This window comes from Muntiacus reevesi, chromosome 1 (genome assembly GCF_963930625.1).
Source record: "Muntiacus reevesi chromosome 1, mMunRee1.1, whole genome shotgun sequence".
Lineage (NCBI taxonomy): Eukaryota > Metazoa > Chordata > Mammalia > Artiodactyla > Cervidae > Muntiacus > Muntiacus reevesi.
The window spans coordinates 152,051,683-152,071,919 of record NC_089249.1 but is presented as its reverse complement, the minus strand read 5'-3'; the positions used below and the strand labels follow the sequence as shown (position 1 = coordinate 152,071,919).

Below are 20,237 nucleotides of genomic sequence, written 5' to 3'. Positions count from 1 at the left end.
AAAGGCAGGTCAGGTGGTCTGGTGTTTCCACCTCTTTAAGAATTTTCCACAGTTTATTGTGATCCACACAGTCAAAGGCTTTGGCATAGTCAATAAAGCAGAAACAGATGTTTTTCTGGAACTCTCTTGCTTTTTCGATGATCCAGCGAATGTTGGCAATTTGATCTCTGGTTCCTCTGCCTTTTCTAAATCCAGCTTGAACATCTGGAAGTTCATGGTTCATGTATTGCTGAAGCTTGGCTTGGAGAATTTTGAGCATTACTTTACCATTGTGTGAGATGAGTGCAATTGTGCGGTAGTTTGAGCATTCTTTGGCATTGCCTTTCTTTGGGTTTGGAATGAAAACTGACCTTTTCTAGTCCTGTGGCCACTGCTGAGTTTTCCAAATTTGCTGACATATTGAATGCAGCACTTTCGCAGCATCATCTTTTAGGATTTGAAATAGCGCAACGGGAATCCCATCACCTCCACCAACTTTGTTCGTAGTGATGCTTCCTAAGGGCCACTTGACTTCACATTTTAGGATGTCTGGCTCTACGTGAGTGATACATCATTGTTTATTTTGTTGCTAATGGGACATAAAGAAGTCAGGGTGATAATAAATGTTTCTGTGGTATGGTCATTGAAGCCTTAAAGTGTTACAGTTTGCATTTGAGACAGTGATTTAAATTCTCATTTCAGAGTGACAGCTGAACTGAACTGAATAAAGAAGCTTATCAGTGGAAAAAATAAATAAATAAATTCTCATTTCAGACAGCTTCCTTACTCTCATATAGGAAACTTTTGTTTCATCAGGTGAATGTGACATTTCAGTTATTTTTATTGACATAAAACTTTTTTTCTTCTCTGGAAGATCATTTTAACTTTAATTGACTTGTTGAGCATTCTGAGTTATTTTTCTTCTGTCATCTATTAAAAGAATAAAAAATAAATATGTAACAATATTATTTTCAAACCCATTTTCTTTCTCAAAATTGAAGTATAATTTTCATAAAATAAAATGAACATTTCTCAGAAAAACAATTGTTTCTATCAGCATTATTCATAAACCAAAAAGTAGAAACAATACAGATGACTGTCATTAGCTAATAACTGGATAAACAAAATATAGTATATTCAGACAATGGTATATACTTGGCTGTAACAGAAATGAAGTAATGATGCATGCTACATCATAGATAGACCTGAAAACATTTTGCTAATGAAATAAGGCAGTCACAAAAGATCTCATATTGCATGATTCCATTTATATGAAATGTCCAGAATAGGCAAATCTATAGAAACAGAAAGTAGTAGATTAGTAGTGGCCTAGGATTGGAAGAGACAGCTAGAAGAGTATGGGATTTTTTTTTCTGAGGAAATGAATATGTTCTGAAATTGATTGTGGTGATGGCTACCATTATCTGTAAATATGCTAAAACCATTGAATTATAAGCTTTAAATGGGTGGTTGGTATAGATAATTGTGTATATCCATGTAACTACCACCCAAAATAAGACAGAACATTTCTATCACCCCAGGAAATTCCACTGTGTCTATTTCCATTACGTCCTCTAACTTCCCTCAGTCACCTCTCCCTAACTCTCCAGTTCAGTTTAGTTCAGTTCCTCGGTCATGTCTGACTCTTTGCAACCCCATGGACTGCAGCACACCAGGCCTCCCTGTCCCTCACCAACTCCCGGAGTTTACTCAAACTCATGTCGAATAAGTTAGTGATGGCATCTAACCATCTCATCCTCTGTCGTCCACTTCTCCTCCTGCCTTCAATCTTTCCCAGCATCGGGGTCTTTTCAAATGAGTCAGCTCTTCACATCAGGTGGCCAAAGTATTGGAGTTTCAGCTTCAGCATCAGTCCTTCCAATGAATATTCAGGACTGGTTTCCTTTAGGATGGACTGGTTGGATCTCTCTGCTGTCCAAGGGACTCTCAAGAGTCTTCTCCAACACCACAGTTCAAAAGCATAAATTCTTCAGCACTCATCTTTCTTCATAATCCAACTCTCACATCCATACATGACTACTGGAAAAACCATAGCCTTGACTAGACGGACCTTTGTTGGCAAAGTAATGTCTTTCCTTTTTAATATGCTGTCTAGGTTGGTCATAACTTTTCTTCCAAGGAGCAAGCGTCTTTTAATTTCATACCCCAAAACAAGGCCAAGATGAATTGGTTTCTATCATCATAGATTAGCTTTGCTGATCTTCTAACTACATATAAATGGAACAATATGTGTGAAAGTGAAAGTCTCTTAGTAGTGTCCGACTCTTTGTGGCCCCATGGACTATACAGTTCATGGAATTCTCCAGGCTAGAACACTGGAGTGGGGAGCCTTTCCCTTCTCCAGGGGATCTTCCTAATCCAGGGATCAGACCCAGGTCTCTGCATTGCAGGCAGATTCTTTACCAACTGAGCCACAAGGGAAGCCTAATATTATGTGTATATGTGCTTTTTGAGTGTCTAAATTCTTTAACTCAATAGAATAAGATTTATCAAAATTTTCTTGTGTCAGGATTACATTATCTTTGTTCCTAAGTAGTATTCTATTGTCTAAACATGCACACACACATCAGTTTGTTTATCCATTCTTCTGTAGATGGACATTTGAGTTCTTTTCTGTTTGGGAGTATTATGAATAAGTGTGCTATAAACATTTTTGTACAAGGCTATTTGTGGACATACCTTTTGCATTTTTCTTGGGTTAATAACTCAGGGTGAAATTGCTGGGTCATAGAGTAGCATATGTTTAACTCTATTAGAAACTGCCAAAGAGTGCTCCAAAGCGTTGTCATGTGCTTTTTACCATTATAGCTCAGTGACAAAGTAGCATTTAACATGTATTTCTCTTCTTGTTTACCCTTAGTTCTCTTCCTCAGAGTCAACCCATTTTAAAATTTCATTTGTATTTTTCCAAAAATTGTTATGCTTATACAAATACATATGTAAATGTATGTCTATAAAATCTGTTTGAAATGTATGTTTGTGTATGTGCATATTGATCACATTGCAGACTGCCTCTTTTCCTTACATCTCTAAAATCTTTCTATGTTATCACTTCTACATAGTCTTTATTCTTCTTAATACCTATATATTGTTTATAAGAAACTTACTTATTTACTTATTGGCATACATAAGTTATGTCAAGATTGTTATTACAAACATTGTTGCACTAACCATCCTTGTGTATTTACATATTTTTTACAAGAATACCCATAGGAGAAATTCCAAACACTGGATTCACTATGTCATAAGATAGTAGATATTTTAAAATTGATGGATATTGACCATTTTTTTTCAAACAAGATTGTATCAATGCACATTCCTGACAGCAGTGTATAAGAGTGCTTCTTTTTCTATAATCTTATCAACGTTGGGTTTTTAAAAAATCAAATGTAAACAATCTTGCCAACCTCTATAGATCATCCAAGTCTTTCCCATCAGCACTAAAAAACTAGCTGAAAACACCCAAGAAGGTAGAATTTACCCAGTTTTCAATTCTTCAAAGAGAGACTCATAATCTCTGTAATGTTCTTTGAAAACTCTTTTCAGTATTTGTGTATACACTGTCTGTAACATTTTCCTCTTACCAGTCTTTGAGGGATAGTATTTAGTGGTGGTGTAGCATTTTAGGGGAAAACATTATAAATCTTTTATAATGTTATAAATATTTGTAACAATGACTTTATTGGTAGTCTGAATAAGATGAAGAATTATTAAAGAGTAAATATTTACTTGCTGCATACTGAGGATTGGATATCTTTCAAGTAAATCTGACGTGGCTATTCACTGTAGCCCAAGAAAGAATTCATACTCCTGGAAAATATATCAGAATGACAGTTCAGAGTTGTTTAAACATTTTTGACCTAGTTACTTGGATAACAAACTGCAATAGGATTCTAAGAGAATCAGAAAACCGTCAAGTGTTCCAAAACATGTGATAATGGGGTGGGGAAGTTAGAAAGTTTTCTTCTACCAGTGATATGTGTTTAATTGCATGATATTGCTACTTTAGTGGGAACTCAGCATTGGAGAATTAGCTTTAAAATTAAATTTCCATAACACTGGTTCCTGATTTTAACTTGTTAAGATCTGGGTTAAAAAAAGATTCTAGCCTCTATAATGGTAGTCATAGTAGAAGAGAAAGAGATTTCTGTATTTGAATTGAATAGTGTCTTGTCGTCAGTTTAAAAATATAAATTCCTTTTGGATTTTACAATTAGAAAAATCACATTTTTTTCTGTTCTTTTTTTTTTGTTTTTGGTTTACTTTGCAATGGTCATATGATAAAAAGCAAATTAATGGCCAAAAAATAGTATTAATATCACATTTTATTCTAGTTTTTAAAGTTCTTTCACATATACCATTCAAGACTTATTGAATACTTAATTAAAATGAATAAGTAAAATTTGACTTTAGCCTATTCTTAGCTATCTGTGATTTATGAAAATTTTTGTTTTTGTTCATTTGTTGTGTCCAACTCTTTGTGATCCCATGGACCAGGTTCCTCTGTCCTCCACTATCTCCCAGAATTTGGTCAAATTCACGTCCATTGAGTTGGTAATGCTCTCTATCTATCTCATCCTCTGTGGCCCCACTCTCCATTCACCTTCAATCTTTTCCAGAATCAGAATCTTTTCCAATATGTCAGCTTTTTGCATCAGGTGGCCAAAGTATTACAGCTTCAGTGTCAGTCCTTTCAATGAATATTCAGGGTTGATTTTCTTTAGGATTGACTGGTTTGATCTCCTTGCAGTCCAAGAGACTCTCAAGAGTCTTCCCCAGGACCACAATTTGAAAGCATCATTTTTTTGACACTCAGCCTTCTTTATGGTCCAGTTCTCAAATCTGTACATAACTATTGGAAAACCCGTAGCTTTGACTTTACAGACTTTGTTGACAAAGTGATGTCTCTGCTTTTTAGTACACTGTCTAGGTTTGTCATAGCTTTTTTTCCCCCAAGAAACAAGTGTCTTTTAATTTCCTGGCTGCAGTCACCATCCAGAGTGATTTTGGAGCCCAAGAAAATAAAATCTGCCACTGTTTCCACTTTTTCCCCTTCTGTTTGCCATGAAGCGATGAGACTGTCTACCATCATCTTCATTTTTTGAATGTTGAGTTTTAAGCCAGGGTTTTTGCTCTCATCTTTCACTTTCATCAAGGCATTATTTAGTTTCTCTTTGCTTTCTGTCATGAGAGTGGCGTCATCAGCATATCTGAGGTTGCTCATATTTCTCCTGGTAATCTTCATTCCAACTTGTGATTCATTCAGCCTGGCATTTCATATGATGTACTCTACATAGAAGTTAAATAAACCGGGTGACAATATACTGTCTTTTTGTACCTCTTTCCCAATTTTGAACCTGTCAGTTGTTCCATGGCCCATTCTAATGGTTGTTTCTTGACCCATATGCACATTTTTGGGGAGACAGGTATGGTGATCTGGTACTCCCATCTCTTTAAGAATTTTCCACAGTTTGTTGTGATCCACACATTCAAAGGCTTTAATGTAGTCTATGAAGCAGAAATAGATGCTTTTCTGGAACTCCCTTGCTTTCTCTATGATCCAGTGAGTGTTTGTAATTTGATCTCTGTTTCCTCTGCCTTTTCTTAACCTAACTTGTATACCTGGAAGTGTCTGTGATCTACTAAAAGAGCATAAAAGTGTTTTGAGATTAAACTCTTAACAAGGGATGGTTGCTTTGAAGCTAAAAGTTGATAATTTGGTTTGTCCTTTTGTACCAGTTCAGCCTGGCATTTAGTGCCTTTCCAGTGAGGTTTCAACCTCATTTTCTGTCCTGATCTTCCATTTTTCAGTCTGTGAAAGTTCTATAAATGCTTATTGTATGCCCACATTATCTTTAGGTGATGTAGGTAACTGATATTCAAATATAGCATCTACTGATGGGTTCATTTAGAATCCCCTGTAACTTTACCTAGTGGCTAAGATGGTAAAGAATCTGCCTGCAATGCAAGAGACCCAGGTTCAGTCCCTGGCTTGGGAAGATTCCCTGGAGAAGAGAATGGCAGCCCATTTCAGTATTCTTGCTTGGAAAAGTCCATGAACAGGGAAGCCTGGCTGGCTACAGTCCATGTGGTCACAAAGAGTCAGACACGACTAAAGTGACTGAGCATGTCATGTAGCTTTTAAAATATATATATATGTGTGTGTGTGTGTGTATATATATATATATATATATATATATATATATATATATATATATATATATTCCTGCCTTACCAGGATTTTTATTTTAATTCCTAGGTCTGCTTGATCCTAACAACTTAATGTTTATAAAGTTCCTATAAGAGTTTCTCATGCACAGCCAGGTTTGGGAACTAGGACTAGGAAGCACACAAGAGGCAGATAATGTAACACAAATGATTATGAAACAGAATAAAGTGCCTTAAGCAAAGCACAAACCAAAAGTATGAAGAGAGGGAAAAAGGGAATGGAAAACAGGAGGGGTAACAATTTATTAAATACCCACCACATGTCTGATTCACTGCAGATGGTGATTGCAGCCATGAAATTAAAAGACGCTTACTTCTTGGAAGGAAAGCTATGACCAACCTAGACAGCATATTGAAAAGCAGAGACGTTACTTTGCCAACAAAGTTCTGTCTAGTCAAGGCTATGGTTTTTCCAGTGGTCATGTTGTGGATGTGAGAGTTGGATTATAAAGAAACCTGAGCACTGAAGAATTTATGCTTTTGAATTGTGGTGTTGGAGAAGACTCTTGAGAGTCCCTTGGACTGCAAGGAGATCCAACCAGTCCATCCTAAAGAAAATCAGTCCTGAATATTCATTGGAAGGACTAATGCTGAAGCTGAAACTCCAATACTTTGGCCACCTGATGTGAAGACTTGACTCATTGAAAAGACCCCAATGCTGGGAAGGATTGAGGGCAGGAGGAGAAGGGATGACAGAGGATGAAATGGTTGGATGGCATTGACTCAATGGACGTGGGTTTGGGTGAACTCCAGGAGTTGGTGATGGACAAGGAGGCCTGGCGTGCTGCAGTTCATGGGGTCGCAAAGAGTCGGACACAACTGAGCGACTGAACTGAACTGAACGTGTCTAATTCTGTGCTAGCATTTATATCTAGTTGGGTTTGGGGAAGGGGATGTAGAAAGAGGAAACATATTTAAACTAAACTGTGGTACATATACACCATGGAATAATACTCAGCCATTAAAAAGAATTCATTTGAATCAGTTCTAATGAGATGGATGAAACTGGAGCCCATTATACAGAGTGAAGTAAGCCAGAAAGATAAAGACCAATACAGTATACTAACACATATATATGGAATTTAGAAAGATGGTAGCGATAACCCTATATGCAAAACAGAAAAAGAGACACAGATGTACAGAACAGACTTTTGGACTCTGTGGGAGAAGGCAAGGGTGGGATGTTTCGAGAGAACAGCATCAAAACATGTATATTATCAAGGGTGAAACAGATCACCAGCCCAGGTTGGATGCATGAGACAAGTGCTTGGGGCTGGTGCACTGGGAAGACCCAGAGGGATCAGGTGGAGAGGGAGGTGGTAGGGGGAATGGAATGGGGAATACATGTAAATCCATGGCTGATTCATGTCAATGTATGGCAAAAACCACTACAATATTATAAAGTACTTAGCCTCCAACTAATAAAAATAAATGGAAAAAAAAAAAAAACTAAACTGGATTATTTGCTTTTCTCAGACATGTTTAATTCCTCCTCACCTCTACACACTCTGACTTTTCTGTTTTCTCAATAATACCAACAGCCAACATGTATACAGCACTAATTACTGGGCACTGTTCTAAGCATTCTTCAGGTCCAAATGCATTTAATTCTGACATCTCTTTTAAAAATTCACTTATTTATTTACTTTTGGCTGCACTGGGTCTTTGTTGCTACACATGGGTTTTCTCTAGTTGTGGTAAGCACCAGCTTATCATTGCTGTGGCTGCTCTTGCTGCAGAGCGCTGGCTGTAGGTGTGCAGGCTTCAGTCGCTGTGGTGCAGGGGCTTAGTTGCTCTGTGGCATGTGGGATCTTCCCAGACCAGAATTGGAACTTGCGTCTCCTGCATTGGCAGGTGAATTCTTGATCGCTGGACCTCCATGGAAGTCCCCTCTCACATCTATTTTTATATTCCATAAAAGACAAACCTAGAGGCACAGCGTAACTTACCCAAAGTCACCAAGCTAGAAAGTAGCAAAACTAGAATTCAAGCTCAGGCTTGAGCTTAGAGTCCAAGCTCTTACCTCAGTGCGCTTTTCCTCAGTGGAAATATCCATCTTCACGGTCCATTTCCAGTGTTACCTGTCTTATGAAGCTTTTCCTGATTTCTTGATCCTTTCCCATCTCCAAACTCTTGCTGTACTTTCTCAATATTTGTCTTTTGAGTTATATTTGTGTAGTGCATATTGTATTTATTTATGGCCTGAAAAAAATCTCTGTTTGACTAAGAACCTGTAAGGGTAGAATCCATGTTTCATTTTTCCCTTACCCTGAACAGTGCCCCATACAAGACTTTGCGCATGTAAAGAGAGTTGAAGAAATAATTTCTCCTTTAGTATCTGAAGGGTGGTGTGGGACAGAGGGGATAAATGTGTTTGGTATGGAGAGAATTAGAATCATTAGGAAGAATCCATGGGAAGGTAGATTTGGGGCTGATACAGGAAATAACTTCTGTTATTGTAAAATACCTGTAACACAGGCCTGCGTGCTGCAGTCCATGGGGTTGCAAAGAGTCAGACACAACTTAGTGACTGACCAACAACAAATAACATAAAATTTACCATCTTAAGCATTTTAAGTGTATAGGTCAGTGGTATTAAGTACATATACATTGTTGTATCACTGTAAACACCATCCATCCACAGAACTCTTTTCATGTTGCAAGATTGAAGCTCTGTATCCATTAAACAACAAATTCCCATTCTCTTCTTCCATAACCCCTAGCAACCACCATCCTACCATCGGTCTACATGATTTTGACTACTCTAAGAACCTTATGGGCTTCTCAGATGGCACAGTGGTAAAGAATCTACCTGCCAATGCAGGAAATGCAAGAGACATGGGTTCGATCCCTGGGTTGAGAAGATCCTCTGGAGTGGGAAATGGCAACCCACTCCAGTGTTCTGGACAGAGTAGCCTGGCTAGCTCTAGGAGGAGCTAGGCTGTGGCGTCACAAAGAGTCAGACACAACTGAGCACACATGCACACTTACCTCATATGAGTAGACTCATGCAGTATTTGCTCAGGAAGGAAAATTTTAACATAGTTTTTAAAAAATGGAATAGGTTGTCTCCTGCAAGCACATATTGCCTGTCACAGAGGTTGAGTATGAAAAACACAAGTTAACAACTTGATGGACACGTTGTTAGGGGAATTGCCTGTCTCTTAGGGCCTTAGATTTGATGAATTCTTAGAACTTTCCTAATTCTAAGATGCTGTAATATCCCAAAGCGATGTAATTATGTCTCTTCCTGAATTCACATAGGATGATATTTTTTATTTTTTTAATGGTACATGTATTATTCTATTGTGTGACTTTTTCTAACATGTTTTAGTAACTTTAAAGATAACTAAAAGTTTAGTAACTCCTTAAAACTTGGGTTCTTGATTCTTCTTGAAGAACCATGGCTTGGTGCTTCTTCTACTCTATAAGAGCTCATCAAAAGAAATACATTCTGGCATGATGACTTCTTGTTGTTCAGTTGCTCAGTCCTGTCTGACCCCATGGACCTCAGCATGCCAGACTTCCCTTTCCTTCATTATCTCCTGGAGTCTGCTCTAACTCATGTCCATTGAGCCGATGATGCCATCCAATCATCTCATCCTGTGTCACCCCCTTCTCTTCCAGCCATCAATCCTTCCCACCATCAGGATCTTTTCCAACAAGTCAGCTCTTTGCATCAGGTCAAAGTATTGGAAGTTCAGCTTCAACATAAGTCCTTCAATGAATATTCAGGGTTGATTTCCTTTAGGTTTGACTGGTTTGATCTCCTTGCTGTCCAAGGGACTCTCAAGAGTCTTCTCCAGAAGGAAAGGGTGGGATGATTTGAGAGCATAGCACTGAAACATGTGTGTTACCATATGTAAAATAGATAACCAGGGCAAGTTTGATGTATGAAGTAGGGCACCCAAGGCTGGTACTCTGACAACCTGGAGGGATAGGGTGGGTGAGAGGGGGGTTCAGGATGAAGAGGACACATGTATACCTGTGGCCAATTCATACTGATGCATGGCAAAAACCACCATAATATTGTGAAGTAATTGTCCTCCAATTAAAATAAACAAATAAAAAACTGCACATGAAAAAAAAAGTCTTCTCCAGCACCAAGTTTGAAAGCATGAATTCTTCAGTTCTCATCCTTCTTTACCCAACTCTCACACCAACACATGACAACTGGAAAAACCATAGCTTTGAATAAAAGGACCTTTGTTGGCAAAGTGATGTCTCTGCTTTTTAATATGCTGTCTAGGTTTGTCATAGCTTTTCTTCCAAGGAGCAAGCCTCTTTTAAATTCATGGCTACAGTCACCATCTACGGTGATTTTGGAGCCCAAGAAAATAAAATCTGCCACTGTTTCCACCTTTTCCCTATCTATTTGCCATGAAGTAATGGAACAGGATGCCATGACCTTTGTTTTCTGAAAGTTGATTTTTAAGTCATCTTTTACACTCTCCTCTTTCACCCTCATCAAGAGGTTCTTTAGTTCATCTTCACTTTCTGCCACAAAGGTGGTGTTATCTGCATATCTGAGGCTGTTGATATTTCACCCAACAATCTTGATTCCAGCTTGTGCTTTATCCAGCCAGGCATTTTGCATGATATACTCTGCATATAAGTTAAATAAGCAGGGTGACAATATACAGCCTTGACGTACTGCTTTCTCAATTTTGAACCAGGTTAGTTGTTCCATGTCCAGTTCTAACTATTGCTTCTTGACCTGCATACAGGTTTCTCTGGAGGCAGGTAAGGTGGTCTGGTATCCCCATCTCTTTAAGAATTTTCCACAGTTTGTTGTGATCCATACATGACTGACAAGACCTAAATCCAATACAAACTCTAAAAGGCCAGTGAACCATGAAGGCCTAAATAGCATGTTACCAAAACACTTATTTCACCTCTCATCACATCCTGGAGGTCACCCATCCTCATTCCCATTGCCCATAAATTTTCAGGTTTACTACTGCAACGTGATGAGGTGAAAGTGAAGTCGTTCAGTTGTTTCCAACTCTTTGTGACCCCATGAACCGCAGCACGCCAGGCCTCCATGTCCATCACCAACTGCCGGAGTCTACCCAAACCCATGTCCATTGAGTCGGTGATGCCTTCCAACCATCTCATCCTCTGTTGTCCCCCTTTTCTCCTGCCCTCAATCTTTCCCAGCATCAGGGTCTTTTCAAATGAGTCAACTCTTCACATCAGGTGGCCAAAGTATTGGAGTTTCGGCTTCAACATCAGTCCTTCCAATGAACACCCAGGACTGATCTCCTTTAGGATGGACTGGTTGGATCTCCTTGCAGTCCAAGGGACTCTCAACAGTCTTCTCCAACACCATAGTTCAAAAGCATCAATTCTTCTGCTCTCAGCTTTCTTAGTTTTCTTTGCACAGGTCTTGCCCATCTTTTGTCAGATTTATCCCTAAGCATTTCACATTTTTGATGCTATTGTGAATGGTATTTTTTCAGTTTCAAGATTTTATTGCTTGTATGCAGAAACACAATCAATTGTTGTATATTCATCTTATAGCCATGCTAAAACTCAGTTATTAACTCTAGTATGTGTTTAAAAACTTCATCATGTTTTCCATACTGACAATCATATCATCTGTTAATCAAGACAATTTTACATTTTCTCCTTCATCTTCACAAAATGGCCTTTTTTGCTCTGAAATCTACTTTGGTTGATTTAATATGGCCACTGCAGCTTTCAAATTTTAAATAGTGCTAACGTGATATATATTTTTCTGTCTTCTTAGCTTTAATTATTTGTGATTTTATATTAAAGTATATGGACAGCAAGACCCAATTGGTCTTGTTTTTTTTTTTTTTTTCCTGTAAACTGACAGTCTCTGCCTTTGATTGGGGTGTTTAGACTATTTACATTTGATGTGGTTATTAGTATGGCCGTTTGTGTTTTGTCCCAGCTGTACTATATTCCCATTTGTCTTTTCTTTTATTTATTTATTTATTTATTTTTATTAGTTGGAGGCTAATTACTTCACAACATTTCAGTGGGTTTTGTCATACATTGACATGAATCAGCCATGGAGTTACATGTATTCCCCATCCTGATCCCCCTCCCACCTCCCTCTCCACCCATTTGTCTTTTCTTTCAGCTCACTCTTGGATTATTTTTTATTTTTCCATTTTATCTTTATTATCATAGCTTGTTTTCAAGTGTTATTATACCAGTTTGCTAATAGTAAAAGAACATTACAGCAGCATACTTCTATTTCTCCTTTCCAGGCCTTATAATATTGTAGCTGTGAATTTTTCTTTCACACATGTTATAAACTTCACAAGAAATTATTGTTTTTGTTTAAATAACTGATTATCTTTTAAGAGATTAAACAGTAAGAAAACCTTATCTATTTAAGGCTACTGTGGTTGCCACTTTATTCCTTTGTGTACATTCACGTTTCCAGCTGCTATTATTTTTTCACTGCCTAAAGGATTTCCTTTGACATTTATAGTGTGGGTGTTGTAGTATAGCGATGACTTCTTTCATCTTATTTTGTCTGAAAATATCCTATGTTACTTTTGTTCTTGAAATATATTTTACATTTGATAGAATTCTAGGTTGATAATTTTACAACTTTTGGAAGGAAAAACTGCTCTTACATAAATATATATTTTTTAGTGTATGTTGAGTTCATTAAAGCTTTTTGCCCTTTGAAGCTCAACAAATCTTTGCTTTCTCAAAAAACTATTCTCCAACAATAGAAAAGCATACCCTTTTATGTTGTTTATGCTAAGGCCTTTAGATGTCTAATTTGACTAAAGCTGAATTGTCACTTTTTTGTGTTTTGTTGTCTTAATGATACAGAAAGAGTTATGGGTTCAAAGAAGCAGGAGGAAGAAAAGAGTTCCGATAATATCTTAAGATATTATCCTCTGCAGTTTTTTAATTCTGTGGATTTCCATAGCACTTAGTACTTATCTTTATTAGCACTTCACATTCTACTGTGAATTCTTTATGTCTTCAATACTTAGAGGAGTGTTTGATACATGTGTGAATAGTTTATTTTTAGTAGCAACCAGACACTATGCCTGTGAAGCTGAGTTCTGGGCTAATTATTTTTATATAAAAAGATTGACCAACATCTTGCTAGGAAATTTTTCCAGTAAGATGGTAGTAAAATGAAGTAAAAAGTTAAAAAATATTTTTTCCTTCATAAGAGACTTTAAGAAGGACGTTACTGTTTAAATATACTACCTAGACAAGATTGCCATTCCTGTGCCCATCCACAGTTTATAAATATATCATGCTCATGTTTGAGAGTTTATTTTTTTCTAAGGAGTGGAGAAATGTGGTTTTCAATTCAGTGCCAGAAGTTATCCAAGAAATGAAATTTTTAAAAATTATTTTAGTTGGAGGCTAATTATGTTACAATATTGCGGTGGTTTTTGCCGTACATTGACATGAATCAGCCACAGGTGTACATGTGTCCCCCTGTCCCAAACCCCCTTCCCACCTCCCTCCCCATCCCATCCTTCTGGGTTGTTCCAGTACACTGGCTCTGGGTACCCTGTTTCAGGCATCAAACTTGGACTGGTCATCCATTTCACATATGGTAATATACATGTTTCAGTGCTATTCTCTCAAGTCATCTCACCCTTGGCTTCTCTCACAAAGTCTGTTCTTTATATCTGTGTCTCTTTTGCTGTCTTGCACATAGGATCGTTGTTACTTACCATCTTTCTAAATTCCATAAATATGTGTTGATATACTGTATTGGTGTTTGTCTTTCTGACTTACTTTACTCTGTACAACAGGCTCCAGTTTCATCTACCTCTTTAGAACTGATTCAAATGTGTTCTTTTTAATAGCTGAGTAACATCCCATGGTGTATATGTACCACAGCTTTCTTATCCATTCGTCTGCTGATGGGCATCTAGGTTGCTTCCATGTCTTGGCTATTGTAAACAGTGCTGCAATGAACACTGGGGTACACATGTCTCTTTCAATCCTGGTTTCCTCAGTGTGTATGCCCAGAAGTGGGTTTGCTAGGTCATATGGCAGTTCTATTTCCAGTTTTTTAAGGAATCTCCACACTGTTCTTGATAGTGGCTGTACTAGTTCACATTCCTACCAACAGTATAAGAGGGTTCCCTCAAGAAAGAAAAATTTAAAAAAAAAATGTTGCTCATATCAATGCTTTCATAACTGCCTGCTGTGCCTTCTTGGCAAGTGGATTTCTAAAGCTAACTTTTGACTTCCACCCTTTACAGATGTAGATTATAGAAATACAAGAAATGCCAGTTTATTCTGAAAGCACATATCCAGAAAGCTCATATAGTCAATGTGTTTTCTCACTGCTAGTCATCAAAAACAAATAAAAAAGTTAACATGAATCTTTATTTCCTCCCTCTCTTCTTTTTTTTTTTTTTTTGCCACATTTGTGAGTTAAACAAATCTCAAGTAGAGATTTAACACAGTGTACCCCATCTTCTACAGTATTGGTGGTATGGTGTGACTGAGATTATTGCAAAATCTGGTGCTTTCAGTACATTTATGTGCGCACTCTCTCTCCCTCCCTCTCTCCCCCTCACTCTGCTCTCCCTCTCCACCACCTTCTCTTTCACTCTCATTGGTTATCTAGAGCACTCTCTAGCCTGGTTCACTTAACTTTCTATTCCTTAAGCAGTCTGTGTTCCTTTATATACCTATCTGATTTACTAGATCTTCTGAGCCTTGAGCAGTGTCAGCACGTAAGGGACATTCTGTAAATGTTTGTTGGATGAATGGGCAGATGAATATCTAATTGGTTTCTTGCATTTTTTTTTACTGATTATATCATAAGCATTTCCTTATATTATTGAAACTTTTGTAGGCATTTTAAATAGGAACATAGTACTTTATTGTCTGGATAGGTCACACTTTATGTAACTATTCCCCAGTTATTTCACTTGTAGATTATCTAGCTTTTCACTGTTCTAAGAATGTGATAAACAGATAGCTTTGTATGCAAGACTTTCCCTGTGCTTGATTATTCCTATAGAATTGTTTTCAAAGCATTTCAAACACTGCTAATAATTTTGTATATTGCTTTCATAAAAGTTGTATCAGTTTAAACTTTTACCCTTATTATAGGAATGTGGCTGTCTTGCCATAATTTCTCTAGTATTGATTAGTTCCATTTTTAAAATCCCAACTAATGAGATTGGTTAAAATGAGAAACAGATCACCAGCCCAGGTTGGATGCATGAGACAAGTGCTTAGGCCTGGTGCACTGGGAAGACCCAGAGGGATTGGGTAGAGAGGGAGGTGGGAGGGGGGATCGGGATGGGGAATACGTGTAAATCTATGGCTGATTCATGTCAATGTATGACAAAACCTACTATAATATTGTAAAGTAATTAGCCTCGAACTAATAAAAATAAATGAAAAAAAAAAAAAAGAAAAAATGGTATCTTTCTATCTGATCAAGATGAAGCTAAGTATTTTTCTCAAATATTTGTAAACTAAGTATATTTATTCTTTTGGGAAGAGAACTAGCCCTATTTCCCACATATGTATACATAAGACCAGTGTGAATACTGTTTTTATTCATACATATTAATAAATATTTAAGCTTTTTATATGGCAGATTTCAAGTAAAACTGATTGCCCCAAAGTTTGGATATATTAGTTGAATTATTCACTTTAACTTTAATATTAAAAATGTTCACAATTTAAAAAATCATTACAAGATGTAGAACTGCATATTTTAAAATAGTGTTTAAAATATATATTCTGTGAAAATATGTAGACAGTTGCTTAGAAGTGAGAACTGGCAGTTAAATTTCTTGAGAATGTTAGGGTTATATAGAAAACTGTCAAAGGTACTCAGGAATGAGACTGTGATTGGAGTGTGGGTAGAAGAACACCAGGACAATGAAACCAGTCTATCCTGATAGAACATTCTTAGCTCGGCTATCCTTGAATAGCTGGTGTGGTATAAAAACAAATGTAAATCGGGAGTCTTGAATTCTACTCTAAACTCTGGAATTAGGCTACCTTGTGACCTTTCACAAATTGCTTAGTCTTAGGTACTCATTGCTAACTTTGTAACTAAACAAGGGCTTCTGTGCCCATGGCCTGGCCCAGAAAGCCGAGCTCTGACAGTGAGTGTTTGTGTCAATGTGCTTGCTCAGTCACTCAGTCACGTCGGACTCCTTGCCACTCTTTGGACTGTAGCCTGCCAGGTGCCTCTGTCCATGGGATTTTCAGGTAAGAATACTGGAGTGGGTTGCCATTTCCTCCTCCAGGGGATCTTTCCCACCCAGGGATCGAACCTACATCTCTTGCACCCCTCACATTGCAGGTGGATTCTTTACTGGCTGAGCCATCAGAGAAGCCTGTTTGCAATAAAGTGAAGGTTTATTTGCAGAGCACCAAAATCTTTCAAGCTAGAACAGTCCGTGAACCAAGGAATTCCAGAAGTACAAGCTGAATTTAGAAAAGGCAGAGGAACAGAGATCAAATTGCAGACATCTGTTGGATCATAGAAAAAACAAGAGAGTTAAAAAAAAAATCTACTGCTTCATTGACTATGTGAAAACATTTGACTGTGTGGATCACAACAAACTGGAAAATTCTTAAAGAGATGGGAATACCAGGTCACCTATCTCCCGAGAAACCTGTATACAGGTGAAGAAGCAACAGTTTGAACTGGACATGGAACAACAGACTGGTTCCAGATAGGGAAAGGAGTACATCAAGGCTGTATATTGTTACCCTGATTATTTAACTTATATGCAGTTATAAGCTATATATTGTCCCCCCGATTATTCAACATCATGCAAAATGCTGGGCTGGCTGACTCACAAGCTGGAATCAAATTTGTTGGGAGAAATATCAACAGCCTCAGATATGCAGATGACACCACTCTAATGTCAGAAAGCAAAGAGGAACTAAAGAGCCTCTTGATGAAAGTGAAAGAAGAGAGTGAAAAAGCTGGCTTAAAACTCAACATTCAAAAAACTAAGATCATGGCATCCAGTCCCATCACTTCATGGGTAAGATGTGGGGGAAAATGGAAACAGTGACAGATTTTATTTTCTTGGACTCTAAATAGATGGGAAAAAACTGGAAACAGTGGCATATTTTATTTTCTTGGGCTGCAAAATCCCTCTGGACCATGACTGCAGCCAGGAAATTAAAAGTCACTTGCTCCTTGGAAGAAAACCTATGACAAACCTAGACAGTGTATTAAAAAGCAGAGACATTACTTTGCCAAAAAGGTCTATGTAGTCAGGGCTATGGTTTTTCCAGTAGTCATGTACAGATGTGAGAATTGGACCATGAAGAAGGCTGAGCATCAAAGAATTGATGCTTTCAAATTATGGTGCTGGGAAAGACTCTTGAGAGGAGAGCAAGGAGGTCAAACCAGTCAAACCTAAAGGAAATCATCCCTGAATATTCATTGGAAGGAGTGATGCTGAAGCTGAAACTCTGATATTTTGGCCACCTGATGCAAAGAGCTGACTCATTGGGAAAGACCCTGATGCTGGGAAGGATTGAGGTCAGGAGGAGAAGGGGCTGACAAAGGATGAGATGATTGGATGGCATCACTGACTCAATGGACATGAGTTTGAGCAAACTCCAGGAGATAGTGAAGGATAAGGAGACCTGGCATGTTGCAGTTCATGGGTTCGCAGAGTCAGACACGACTTAGAGGCTGAACAACAAGAAAGGGAGTGGGAGACAAATCTCTGATCCATCTTGGTCTTTGAGTTAAGGATGTCTTGAAGGGGAAGAACAGAGAAACTGGAAGTGATTATTGTCTTGTGACATTTTCTAATCATGGTTTTGGGGGTAAGAATGTGTCTGGTTTATGATTCTCTGGGCAGGTGGTCCATGGCTTGGGGGTCTGTGAGCTCATCTTGCCTGGAAAAACAGCCTGAGTTTGTATGTTAATGATGGTATCTACAGTAGCAATTTTAGTGCAGTAAAGATGTTATCAACAATAGCAATCTTAGTCATCTGACTTTAATTAGTATTCAGTTAGCATAGAATTGAGGGGACAAGAAAGGGATTGAGGTCAGAGGAGACAAGTAAAGGAATAAAGTATCAGACAGAGAGATTAATCATAAATTCTGTAAGGGAATGCTGTTTTAGAGGGTCTTGATTTCAATATTATTAAGTTCTCTCCAACTCTAAAAATGTCTGATTTTATTATCCAGAGGACAAAATGCTATTTTTGTGAATCTAGTGCTATTGTTGCAGATAGCTGCAAATAGGCCTGGAAAACAATTCATTCTTTATAGGAAATTTTTGAGGAGAATAATAGGAAAATTCCCCATAGGAGCTGAATTTTTTAGGGAAAGTCAACCCCAAATCCTAGATTATATTCTTTTGATATGTTAAAAATGATAAAATTAAACTATTTTTATGCCATTTTGCCTCAGCCAGAGAACTGTATATGCAGTGTTTTCTCTTTCAATATTGCCAAACAGGTTGCATAAATTTAAAGAGTACAGGGAATTCCCAGAAATGGTATGGACCTAACAGAAGCAGAAGATATTAAGAAGAGTTGGCAAGAACACACAGAAGAACTATATAAAAAGATCTTAATGACTTAGATTACCATGATGGTGTGATCACTCATCTAGAGCCAGACATCCGGGAGTGAGAAGTCAAGTGGGACTTAGAAAGCATCATTATAAACAAAGCTAGTGGAGGTGATGAAATTCCAGCTGAGCTATTTCAAATCCTAAAAGATGCTTCTGCTAAAGTGCTGCACTCTATATGCCAGCCAATTTGGAAAACTCAGCAGTGGCCACAGGACAGGAAAAGGCCAGTTTTCACTTCAATCCCCAAAAAAGGCAATGCCAAAGATTGTTCAAACTACCACACAATTGCACTCATCGCACATGATAGCAAAATAATGCTCAAAATTCTCCAAGCTAGGCTCCAACAGTACATGAAGCAAGAACTTCCAAATGTTCAAACTGGATTTAGAAAAGGCAAAGGAACCAGAGATCAAATTGCAAACATCCGTTGGATCATAGAAAAAGAAGAGAATTCCAGAAAAACATCTACTTCTGCTTCATTGAAGATGCTAAAGCCTTTGTGTGGATCACAACAAACTGTGGAAAATTCTTAAAGAGATGGAAATACCAGGTCACATTACCTGCATCCTGAGAAATGTGTATGCAGGTCAAGGAGCAGCAGTTAGAACCAGATGTGGAACAACAGACTGGTTCCAAACCAGGAAAAGAGTATGTCAAGGCTGTATCTTGTCACCCTGCTTATTTAACTTATATGCAGAGTACCTCATGCAAAATGCCCGGCTAGATGAAGCACAAGCTGGAATCAAGATTACCGGGCGAAATATCAATAACCTCAGATGGCACCACCCATATGGCAGAAAGATAAGAGGAACTAAAGAGCCTCTTGATGAGAGTGAAAGAGGGGAGTGCAAATGCTGGCATAAAACTCAACATTCAGAAAACTAAGATCATGGCATCCGGTCCCATCATTTCATGGCAAATAGACGGGGAAACAATGGAAACAGTGACAGACTTCATTTTTTGGGCTCCAAAATCACTGCAGATGGTGATTGCAGCCATGAAATTAAAAGATGCTTGCTCCTTGGAAGAAAAACTATGACCAACCTAGACAGCATATCAAAAAGCAGAGAAATTACTTTGCTGACAAAGGTCTGTATAGGCAAAGTGATGGTTTTTCCATTAGTCACGTGTTGATGTGAGAGTTGGACCATAAAGAAGGCTGAGCACTGAAGAATTGATGCTTTTGAACTGTGGTATTGGAGAAGACTCTTGAGAGTCCCTTGGACTGCAAGGAGATCAAACCAGTCAATCATAAAGAAAATCAATCCTGAATATTCTTTGGAAGGACTAATGCTGAAGCTGAAGCTCCAATATTTTGGCCACCTGATGTGAAGAACTGACTCATTTGAAAAAACCTGATGCTGGGAAAGATTGAAGGCAGGAGAGAAGGGGCTGACAGAGGATGAGATGGTTGGATGGCATCACCTGCTCAGTGGACATGAGTTTGAGCAAGCT

General features: G+C 38.0%; 1 pseudogene; it reads left to right on the top strand.

The window, feature by feature from the left end:
* The window catches only part of LOC136151633 (sterol carrier protein 2-like), a 66,930-nt pseudogene that overhangs the window by 17,331 nt on the left and 29,362 nt on the right, over nt 1–20,237 (top strand).